The sequence below is a fragment of the Homarus americanus genome, unplaced genomic scaffold (genome assembly GCF_018991925.1).
Source record: "Homarus americanus isolate GMGI-L3 unplaced genomic scaffold, GMGI_Hamer_2.0 scaffold41027, whole genome shotgun sequence".
Classification (NCBI taxonomy): domain Eukaryota; kingdom Metazoa; phylum Arthropoda; class Malacostraca; order Decapoda; family Nephropidae; genus Homarus; species Homarus americanus.
In genome coordinates, this window is record NW_024745073.1 from 6,577,451 (window position 1) to 6,590,655 (window position 13,205).

A 13,205-nucleotide genomic window follows, 5' to 3' on the forward strand; every position below is an offset into this window, starting at 1 on the left:
TACAGCATTCACTTCACCACACTCTCCACCACTGTTTTGAGTACTGTACGTACTGAACTGTATGTAAACTAGTGGTGAAGGTTTTTATTATTATTTTTTACACTACAGTAGTTGTAACATGTACAGTCCTGCATCATATTCAATTTAACTGAACTCACATTTCCTAACTACAATAGAGACAACCTACATCTATCCATACAGTGGTCCCTCGGTTAACGAGCACAATCCGTTCTAGAAGGTTGCTCGTTAACCGAAAAACTCGTTAAACGAAACCATTGTTTCAATGGGTTTTTGGGTAATTGGTTCCAGCTCACTGAAAATTGCCTAAATTCAACAAAAAAGGTAGACAAGTACACTTACTTTGAGGTGTGTATGTAGAAGGCTCCTAGATGATGATGATGATGATGATGATGATGGGAATTAGAATGGGGGTGGAGGAGAAGGGAGAAGAGAAGGCATTGGGGTGGAAGAGAAGTCACCCCATGGCGCCATTTCATCCATAAAATTTTAGTTCTCTTGGTGTAATTCAAGAATATTTTCTTAAAATCAACACTGCACTGCATTGCATTGTCAATATGTAAAATAAATTTCAAAATGACCAATAATTTGCTTATAAACACAGAAAAAAAGTGCTTAGTTGAAGAGAGTCTCAAGCAAGATGTTACCTCCACTGAAAAGACACAAAGACTGAAGCCTGTATGCTGTGTTGGCAGGCTGGATGGCGTGCCACAAACTAGTGACCCTACCTTCAATCATGTTCAATAATTGTTAAAATGACTAAAAAATTTAATATTAAACTTTTAAAATTATTGAATAGTATAAACTTCTTGATATTTACTGAAAGGGTAAGGAATTTAAGCCCTAGAACCGATTACTGTATTGGCGGACTAATACTACAGCTGGTGGACCGCCAAATGCAAGCTAAAACATGTGGAGGTCGGCTCGTAAGAAACTCGTTAATCGAGGGATTGCTCGTTAACCGAAGTTAAGAATCTTATGGAAGGTAACTCGTTAACCGAGGGACCACTGTACTGTACACATAATACTCAAGCTATTGTTGGACTGAATGTCAAAAAATACAACATTCCTCCTTTATATATTGTAATTTTTTCTTAAACATTCTGCCTATATGTTGAACAATATTTTCTATACATTAAAATAAAATTTACTACAGTATAGTTCCTGTACTGTATTTCATTTTTTTCTAACACATTGCTGTTTGCTGAGAAAACTATAAAAGAAAAGTTCACCCTAGATGCAAATTTACAGGTAGAACATTGAATAATTTCTACAACAATTATGAATACTATGACTTTGTAATAAATTAATAGTGACAACATTTAATAGATCACTCAATACATTTTTTATCAAAATGGTTCATACAGGATCTTCCTAAAAAACTATGTATCCAGGAATTTTTTGTACATTTAGGTACTGGGTAAATAAAAACTAGAATACTAGTGCTTTAGAGCTGGTTCCCAATTTTTTTTATTTTACTGCAGACTGGGGTGTATACTACTGTACCAATAGTTTTGTAGACTGGTATGTATGGGGGGAGCTAAGTAACAGAATTGAGGGCAATATTAATATGCACAATGCTGTTTCTCAGGACAAAATTGTATATCACGTGGTAAAAACAATATAGGTACCCTTGGTTCCAAAGCCTTGCCGGATTATCCGTTTTTCCGGACCAACCGAGGTCACGTAATAGTAATTAAAAAATACACCTCTGACCCACTAATTATACACCTCCTGTGTCTTTAAAGCACCATGGACTGCTAGAAACTTAAATTAAACAAATGTTAAATGTAAATTATATGTGAAAAAGCCTCGATTTTGAGCAACATACTACTGTAAACACTTTGTACTCATATGTACTGTACTACACTAAAGGAATAAAAAAAAATTTCTCTTGTGCAAACTATGTGATGTTTATACTCAAATTAATCACTATCTTACAGGGATTCCAGCAATGCAAGTTACATTCTGTTTTATATATATATATATATATATATATATATATATATATATATATATATATATATATATATTAATTGAAGTGGTAAATGTTACTTGACTATTTATATAACATAACAGTAAATATGCATTTTTTTTAAGCAGACAAACTAACTTTTCGCACAGACTGTGTATGTATGTATGTATGTACAGCTCCTCCCCGACTTACGACCTACTCGACTTACGTCCACCCGCACTTACGACCTGCCTCAGTCGTACCAAAATTTGGTCAAATTACTATTTTCCCCAAGTCAGTACACAGACAAAATTTTCATTTGTAATACCCAGTCACAAGTTAGGGTCATGGGGTTTCAACTCCTTGGCTTGCTGACTATATAATTCCTCAAACTCAATTTGAAGTTATTAAAATCCCTGTTGATAAGTCCTCGTATACAATACTGTAGTGAAAATGTAAAATTCAAAATGAAAGAATATTGTGGGAAAGCTTTATTTTTAGTTAAGTTTCTTCATGAAGACTTACTGCTCTCAGAGAAGACAGACCAACAGAGAATGAAATCATTTACTGCCTCATTTCTCATAAAACATGCATACTTAGTGAATTATTACAAAAAGGTTTACAAATTAAAAAAAATGAATACAACTTCTATTGTACAGTAGTTTAAGTACTGCCCCTGAAGACAATTTACCTGTGGTCATGTAACTGCAGTTTTAATAGTTCTATCCTAAATCATCATCATCATTGTTTTATGGCCATTTTCCACACTTGCGTGGGTTAGCCAAGAATACCTGATGGTAGGCGTTTGGTAAAACCAGACCACCCCCCCCCCACTCATCACAGCAAACCCAGGACCCTAGCCCAGAAAATGCACCAGAGACCTGGGAATGGGCACATCTCTGGTGACCTGTTGCTATCAGGCATGTTGAAGCATGGGAACAACTGGCAAGACATGCTCACACTAAGACTTTCATGAAACTTAACAAAGATCACCATCTGGCAAGTCCTCATCTTGTCTAATACACCTCATTCTACTTCATCCTTTCTGCCAAGTCTCACCCTTATAATAGTTTTCTATTTTTTTGGTCAAGCCTTTTCCCCCTCCAATGCAGTCTGGACAAAATTAATAGCAAATACACGTACATAACTCATATAGTCTCCTTTTATTCATTCTCACTAGTGGCGCATCCCAAATTAAATAGCATTAGGTATGATACAGTATACATATAAATATTTTTTAAAGAAAGAAGTAGGAATTGGAGTATCATCAAAACAAGTATGGTTAAAGTGAGTGTGTGAGTAAAATACATTTTGGTTACAAGCACTGTACTGTAAATACTGGAAAATGACATGGATGGATACAATCTATCACTTGGCAGTTAATAAGAGAAACTTATGAACTACATCTAGACAAATTTAAAATGACAAAGATGATGATAACTTTAAATAAAGACTAACATAGGTTCATATGCACCCAAACATTATATTATTACAATTACTTAAAGAACTTCCAACACCTTGACTGTCTGATAGCACTACACTACACAGTCTATACTATACAGTACAAGTAATCTGTACTTGCATCTTACGTATTAACTCTTTTATAAAAGTTTTTATCTTTATAAACGTTGTGTACTGTAATTTGAAAGCAACTCAAGGATTGAACATTAAGTACCTAATTCTTTTCTATCTCAGAGCAGAATGTTGCCTACTGAAAATGATTAATAAGAGTGGATTAAAATCATAAAAAATTAATATGTCACTCCTTTATTATGATATACATAACAGGAATATTTACACAAAATAAAAATTTACACCTAACAAATTTGCATTAAAACATAAGCCATCTAAAACAAAACACATACCAAAACACTGAAATTTTTTCCCAGATGCTTAAATAAGTGCCGCTAGATATGATCACACATTTAAGAGATCCTTCGAATTTGCTATACAGAATAATGACTGAAGATTACTTGATACCAGGATTTTACTTCACTAGTGAACAATTGAGATGCAAAATAAGCTATAACATACAGTACAATATATTTGAACATTGTATTGCAGTATTTCACAATAATTTTTGTTTCAAATTTACTAACAATAAATCAGGATATTAATGAAACAGCATCATGTAAATACAGAAATATTAACTGCTTTTTTATAAAAAAAAAAAAAAATTACCGACATTAAAATTCCAATATTGAACCATTCAGCCATTTTGAAATGCCTTGGTCATCACGTATGCCCACCCAAGCATTAAATTAATTTATGGATTTGAACTGTTCAGCTCAGTTATATTCAACAAGACATGCCACTGGATAGTTTCCGATGCATTATGCAACTTTCAAATACATTGCATAGACCAAATTTAAAGTCTTTCTGGCCTTTTCTGCCAGAACAGTGACAAGACACGCAAAAAAATAGTGACCACTGTTTTGATTCTGATAACTTACATGGTGAATGGTCACTGTTTTGATTCTGATAACTTACATGGTGAATAATAGTTTCTAATATATGTATAGGGGAAGAAATGACAAAAACTCTCAGCCAACAGTATAAAGAATCAATAATTAAAATATGGTTTCATATTGATATATTTGGTCAAAACACAATGCATATTAGGGAATTAAATTTAAATATTCTTTATTGTTATACTTTGAATGAAAACTTTACACACCTTATATATGTGCATTACAAAAAGAACACAAAAAGTGAGGTTATCACAGGAATTCTCTATTGTTTATAATGCAGAGGAAACTAAGTTTTAAGCTGTGTGATCTACCTCACTGATAACAGTACAGTATGTCAAAGCTGGAACTAACTGGTACTACTATATTCGTCACTGTAGACACTATGAGGTCGTTTTAAATAGGATGAGTGCTTTGTGTTAAATGACTTATTTATTATATACAGGTACAGGACCATTTGTCCAGCATGCTTGGGACCTGGGGGTTACCGGATAGGGTGTTTTTCTGGAATTTGGAGCACCAGGCCTAAAATGTACAGTAAACCCTCTGTAACTGGCTGTGAAGCTTCTGTTCAGATCACTAGATTCACCCCTAAAAATAGCTATAACAGTGCACTGTAACATTAAAACTTAAAACTGTGGGCTTATAAACTTTAATAACAAAAGCATATACAGTGGACCCTCCATTAACGAGTGGTTCAATTTACGAGATTTCGGTTAACAAGTTACCTCCCGGAAGGACTTTCAGCTCTATTAACGAGTACAAATTCTATTAACGACAGCCTTACGGAAACACGTTTTGGTGCACGACATCAGCTGATCGACTCGTTCGCCAATAATCGGTTCTATGTTTACCTTTGTTTCCAGTGGAGTAAACATTGAGAAAGTTGTGCTTTTGAATATTTTTGCATTTTTACATTAAAATCATTGGTTATTCTGAAATTTAGTTAACATATTGATAATATACAGTGCAGTGTTGGTTTAAATAAAACAAATCTGTAATTAGTTATAAAAATTTTTGCGAGCTTAAAATTTTATTGGCAAAATTATCAAGCAAGGGTCCGAAGAAATCTCGGAAGGCGATTTAAATTCAAGTGAGACAAGAAATTATTAAGAAATACAGCTCCTCCCCGACTTGCGACCTACTCGACTTACGACCACCCGCACTTACAACCTGCCTCAGTCATACCAAAATTTGGTCAAATTACGTATTTTCGAGTCCCAAAGTCAGTATACAGACAAAATTTTCGTTTGTAATTCACTTTCAAATGGCTGGCAAGCTTAAAAGTGAGTGTTTTGTGGTGTTGAGAAGAAAAAGGGACACCCATTTTAGATTTTCTACGTATTATTTAAGCATTTCCGACTGACGACCATTTTGACTGATGACCTGGATTTGGGTCCCTAACCCCGTCGTAAGTCGGGGAGGAGCTGTATGAAGAAGTCATTAGAACCAATGCACTCTGTAAAGAACATGGCTTGTTGTCATTGACTGTGTCTTACAATCAGCTGTTTGTGCTGCCGCTATGTAAACAAAGCCGCCGGGAATTCTACATACACACCTCAAATTGAGTGTTAAAATATTTTATTGTTTTTTATTTATTATTGTACAGTACTGTAGTTTGTTTATATTTAATACTTTGTTAATTCTATTACCGGTATACAGTACAGTACTTTGTATGTACTTTTTAATTAATTTTAAGGGAATTCTGTGAGTTGGAACCAATTACCCAATATCTCATAGATATACAGTACTGTAATACATTCAGTTAACGAGCGACTCTGTGGAACCAATTGTGCTCGTTAATGGAAGGACCACTGTACTGTAAACAGCAATAATTAAAGAATTAAGAGAGCAAAAATTATACAAGTTAGTGCATAAGCTGCATCGCAGTCTCCCCTGGTGCTTTCCTTAGCAATAGTGCTCTGTCACGGAGTTGTCATACAGTTTCACGGTGGAAACGTGTAGATACTTATAAGTTTATAACTAATGATAATTGTTACTTTTTGCTTGAGTGTATGTGCATGCATGTATCATAGAAAAAAAAAAAAAATTATATATATATATATATAATATATATACTGTATATATATACTGAAATATATATATATATATATATATATATATATATATATATATATATATATATATATATATATATATATATATATATATATATATATATATATATATATATATATATATATATATATATATATATACCGTATATCACGGTATATAAGGCGGCGGGGTGCATAAGACGCCCCCCCCAAATTTCCATTTAAAAAGTAGCTTTTGAGCTCTATTTGCTGTATAAGACCAGTACCCCAAATGTGACACTTACCCACTGACTCAGTAGTCCTTTACCAACCATCCTTGATTTTTTAAAATAAGGCCAATTCACTTCAAGTAATGTCATCAAATTATACCCGCTGGTGTAGTGTAAACACTAGTGACGTCACTGAAGCGTGTTGGGAGTGTTCCCTCGTCTCGGTGGTGTGACTATTTATACAACATGTGATTCAACAGCAACCACCGTATTCTAATTGTGGTGTTTCATTAGGATTTGAGTGAAAAAGGTTACCAGTATGTACTTACTACATACATTTATTACACAATATATATATATATATATATATATATATATATATATATATATATATATATATATATATATATATATATATATATATATATATATATATATATATATATATATATATATATATATATATATATATATATATATATACTGAATATACTATGTACAAAAAATGAATGTTCAATGAATTATTTATGGTGCATTAGGGTACTGGTCACTTCTGATGGGCTATAAATAGCCTTCTTTATCTCCCCTACATCTCACCCTGAGCCAGATGGAAGGGTCTTGGTAAATAACATGTTTGCTTATTTTCCATTTACTTTAAATAGATTTACCGAATTATTTGTTTTATTTATTTATTTATAATATACTGTAATATATTAAACACACTGTAATTATTTTCTTTAATTTATAAACTGTTTTGCGACAAAGGAATGTTCTCCAGTAGTGTTTCATTAGGATTTGAGTGAAAAAATATTACGTACTTACACAATTGTTCCTCTTACTTTGACAACACAACATACATACAGTATATTATTTCTCAGTTTTGATCTTTTTTTTAATTTTTGTATTTATTTATAGTTAGTTACTTAAAATAAGGCCAATTCACTTCAAGTAATGGCATCAAATATTACCAGCTGGTGTAGTGTAAACACTAGTGACGTCACTTGAGCGTCTGTAATTAACCGTCGATAGTTTCAAGAATTAATGCACTCATTTACTGAATATTCTTTGGAAAAAAATAAAATTTAAATCAATTATTTATAGGAGATAAATATTATTATGAGTAAATATACCGATACCGGTATGCATTACTGACCACCTCCACGGCTCCTCACTGGCAAATGGGGGGGGGGGCGTGGGGAGGGGTGTGTGATGATAGCTGTGTTTATTATAGGGGTATAAATCTCTTTTACGGTATGTTAGACAGGTTTATAATACATTTTTATTATTTTAATATACCGGTAATCTTAATTTGAATCCAGCTTGCCAAACGTAAGTTTCAGTATAAAATAATTAGTGGTAAGACCTTGTGAGTGGCTTACGATGTTTTCATCACCACTTTTGACACACTAAACCACAATATTTAAGAGGTAAGAATTTTAAACTTGGTGGTTTAGACGACCCCCTAACTTTGGGCAGATTTTTTTAATGTTCAAATTTCGTCTTATAGGCCGTGATATACGGTATATATATATATATATATATATGTATATATATATATATATATATATATATATATATATATATATATATATGTATATGTATATATATATGTATATATATATATATATATATATATATATATATATATATATATATATATATATATATATATATATATATATATATATATATATATATATATATATATATATATATATAAACAAAATTACAATTTAAAAAATATCTATAGTATAACATACAGCTCACACGTGGGGGCTGGTTGGAAATATTTCCCCCTGGGATTTACTTAGAGCTCATTTTAAATAATTTGTTACAGAACATAGCTGGTTTTTAGAGCCTTCTGGATACTGGGACGCCTAACGAACGGTCCCATACCTGTACATGGCATAAAAATATGTAATATTCCACTAAACAAATTCCCTACCAGAAAAACATGTACAATTTAGCCCTAAGAATATGTGAAGGCTCGCTCATTAACACACACATATACAGTATATCATTACGTACAATTCATTATCTTTCCTGGATCTTATAGATCTATAATAAAAATGCATATTGTTTCCAAGTAACAAAATACAGAGTATAATAAAAATGTCCGCAAATAACCCCAAAAAGGCACGGCTTTGTACCTCTAGTATCTATAAGGCCACACATTATTCAACCAAACACAAAATTTCTAAAACTTTTATAAGTACTACAGGGTACTGTTTAGGTATACAGTTTGTGTTTTTTAACCATCCTTTATGAGTAGGATAGCAATATCCCAGAGGAGTTTACTGTACAGTACTAATATGGAACATGATAAAGTGGCAGCACTCAGTATACACAGCAACCTATGATAAAGCTGCTTTGAAACATGTTCTGATATCTGTTTAATATCAAGCAATCTGTTTTGTGCTGAGTTATACTTAAATTTATTTGTTTCTATATGAAGTGACATCTTATTATTCTTTTCCTCCATTTGCTTCCATATCTGCTAAAATCTGCCAAACTGTAGTTCCCAAACTACCAAGAAACCCCCTTTATTTATCAACTTTCATATATTAAATAAAACACATCCAACAATTAAAAACTTAATGATACAGCCTGAAGTGCAATCCCTACACATATTCAAGCAGTAAACACTATCTACAAAGACTAAGTTCACATGAACTGCCTAGCAACACCAGTACTGCCTAACAACACCAGTACAGGTAAAGCACTAAAGTAAATTCACTATACAGTACTGTACTACTGTAATATACCAATTATGGAAAAGGCACACCTTCCACCTTAACATTCATGACAGTACATTACTTTACCTATCATTTAGGCAAACAGTTTTCTGTTAAAGTGGGGGTTGTCTTATTCATGGGCTATGAAATGTTAATTATACTTGCTAATGGCATTTTTAAATAGGGTCACTACTGACGTACAATGAAAGACAAAAGTGGTGTCGTGAAATTTGGTGAAAACATATGCCGAAAAGCTAAACTTTTGGTGCACTCTGCCTTGTGGTAGGGGGGCTCTCGTAATGTTTCACGGGTTATATTTAATCTTCGGACACACACACAACAACTATCTGCCCCTTTTCTCAGATTTACAAGAAGGCATAATGGACCAACAATTCTGATCACTATTTGTGTATCCTTGACAACCAAATTGAAACTGCTCTACATTTTCTTCATTTCCAAACACAGTGAACCCAGGTGAGCATCTAGTTTTTTTTTGCATGTGTGTGTGTGTGTGTGTGTGTGTGTGTGTGTGTGTGTGTGTGTGTGTGTGTGTGTGTATGTATGTATGTATGTATGTATGTATGTGTGTGTACAGCATCTCAAAAAAAAAGTATCTGTCCACACTGTGTGTGAAACATTGAGACAATGGATGATAGACATTGAGACATGCATTTACTTTGGTAGATAGTTTAACATAATAAATGCAATGTGTATTTATTTTGGCATAATTAACAAGATGTTAAGTTACCAATAGTAGTAGGATGAGAATGCCACAAAGCCACGCATATCAACCCTCCCAGGACATCACGAGTTGCATGTAGTATTTAGGAAGTCATCAGACCCATCCTGACAGATACTTTTTTTGAGATACTGTACATCAATATATTATCCATAATCAGCATAAAATTCCTTTGCCATTTTTAATGACAAAGCTAAACTCATTAAACTATTTGGATATATCTTACATACTCAACATACTTTCTCTTGTATCTTCATACTAAACAAAATTATTACATTTACTGCTTTCATAATTTATTATAATGGATGATGAATTAAAAATATCCTATGATTGTCTCATTATTTTGTGAACTCAAATCCCCAAGGAGGAGCTCGGTATACTGTATGTAGTTTAGAGTAGTTACAGTTAAGGCAACACCCCAGACAATGTAATGCTTATGTGATGGCACAGGGCCAAGTCTCATTGAAATAATTTGAAATTTCAGAATATTTTTTCAGGTACTGTACAGTTTTTACCAAACAAAATAAAATACTGTATGTAAAAACTTAAAACTTATTTTAAAACCCCTACGAAAAGTTCATGCTGTGTAAAACAAACTCTCACCAATAGGTTGAAAAAGTCTTCCGTGCAACATAAGCAATACTGTAATGATAATGTACGTATAGTAATATGAAAAAATTGCTCTGAACATACACTTCCTACCGTAAGATGTTCACTTGTACAGTATCAACATTCAGATATTGGAGAAACATTTGCTTGAAAACTCTCAGTTACATTTAATAAAAAGATGTTGAAATAAACCACACAACTACTTTAAGTAAATATATCAAAAGTAAATAAATGTACGTATACAATTTACACCTCTGGGTGTCGGATTCGAACCAAACACATTACACTATTCCACACACCTGTCCTAACAGTGTATAAAAACAAAGAACAACTGTGTACATCATATTTTTTTAAATTAGTTTCCTTTAAAAGTTAACCCCAAAAGTAAACTGTACTGTACTTTGCAGATAATACACCTACAGTATTTGTACTATACTCATCATTACTCACTCAGAGATGACATGCATACATTTCCCTGTTTCCCATGTCCATAATTTTTTTTCCTATGCTTTGATTTATGAATGAAAACCTAAGTTACAAAAAAACAAAAGCCATTTTCGTAATTCTTTTCTTAAGAACTGTATAGCGATAATGAAAACTTGTAAAAAATAATGCAGTTTTTTTATAACTTCTTTCACTAATGTCAACAGTCACAACGTAAGCTTATTATGTTACACCATTCTCCTACAACCATCATATAACTTCCTCCTCATACTCACTGAAGACAAGTAGGTTTGTCTCCACCACACAATCACTCAGCCAATTACCTGTTTGTTCAATTTCTCCGCATTTACAGTAAAAACCCCGAGTACGGGACTAATTATGCCACAGCAGCATCATTACTCAGACAGAATCCGTTATTCAGATGTTCATATCAACAGGTATGCACAACTGTTCAAAACAACAACCAGCATATTATAATAACACAGACAAGCTCATAATAAATTAGCTCAAGTAAAATAATCATACTTGGGATATACTTTCAGTAAATTCTGTTGTTGGATATGTTTATGAATTTCACTTCATTCTTGGGAATTCCATTGTCATACCATAGACTTAACAATGAGTAAAAGGGGAATAGGTTCCAATCCTTCATTATTCTGTATTTTATATATGTCAAACACAAGCAAATATTACAATTATAAACACTGAAAATAATTCAGAGCACACCATAAAATACAAGAGCGCATATTTTTTGTACAAAAAATAGCTCCTGCCCTTGAGCCATCCTATGGGTGACACCAAGAGTGGACGAGTTCACTCAGCTAACTGACTTGAGATGCGTGTGGCTGCTCTGATGTGTATGCAGTGACGTCTCATTGGAGAGAGAGAGTGATGTAGCATTCATACATAAGTTCATCTCCCACACAGAATAGTGTAGATCTATTTTCAGTGGAGATGAAATGGATCACAGTTACAATATGCTTTCATTACGCTATAATGCAAAATTTTTGCATTATCTCGGAACAGAGCATTCATCGTCAACAGTAAAACGCCTTCTGCTCTTTGGGGGCCTTACCTAAACGTACTTGCTTGGGCACGTTTTCACTGAATAATAGCCATGTGTAGACTGAGTACAGTGTGGCTGTGTTGTTATGATGTGGGTGGGACCACATGGTCCACACCACGTTGCTCCACGACAATAATAACGACCCACAAGATACTTTAAAGATTTTTTTTTAATTTAAAATTTTTTCCCCAAATTCGTGTTGTTATTCAGATGTGTCATTAGTCAGGTGGTCCGGTACTCAGGGTTTTTACTGTACTCTCATGTCTTTATCACCATCAGCATGCAATACAGTAAGTGGAAAAACAAATAAAACTATTCTGTACACCTAAATTTCATACGCTAATTATGTACAATGAAGGTGTGTAGGTGTTACAAGAGAAAGTGTTTACTAATGGTTTATAATTACTGTGTACTCCAAAACTTTATATTAAAAACATGTTTGGTGTCATTTGAAAATGTTAAAAGGGAATTTTTTTCAGGAACATGTCTAAGATTTAATAATGGTAGTTTATGAAAAACTGTAATTTGATTTATGAAAAGTTTTCATAAATTGGGGAATACCTGTACTACAGTATACGAATATCACATTTTGTTGTGAGCATCAGCTGATGGGCTAGTCTGCCAATTCAGTAATCGGTTCTATGTTTACATTCGTTTCCAGTATTATCCTAAGAAGGCAATAAGAATTATTTTACGATGCACTACTGTACTGTCTCATCATGATATTTCTAAATTTTTAAATCATTCTTTATAATATAAAGATATTATCTTCATAGAGTTTGAGACAGTAAAAAGTATTTAAATTTTCTTAGAGGATATTTTTATAGTATGAAGCAATTACAAATCTCTGAATACGAATGTAAATTACTCGTGTTTCATAAGAGACATCTTCCACCTACATATCAC

At 32.9% G+C, this 13,205-nt stretch overlaps 1 protein-coding gene across 1 annotated transcript in view; it reads right to left on the reverse strand.

Moving 5' to 3' along the window:
- The window catches only part of LOC121878528 (phenylalanine--tRNA ligase alpha subunit-like), a 38,311-nt gene that overhangs the window by 13,037 nt on the left and 12,069 nt on the right, over window positions 1–13,205 (reverse strand). The window lies entirely within an intron of this gene.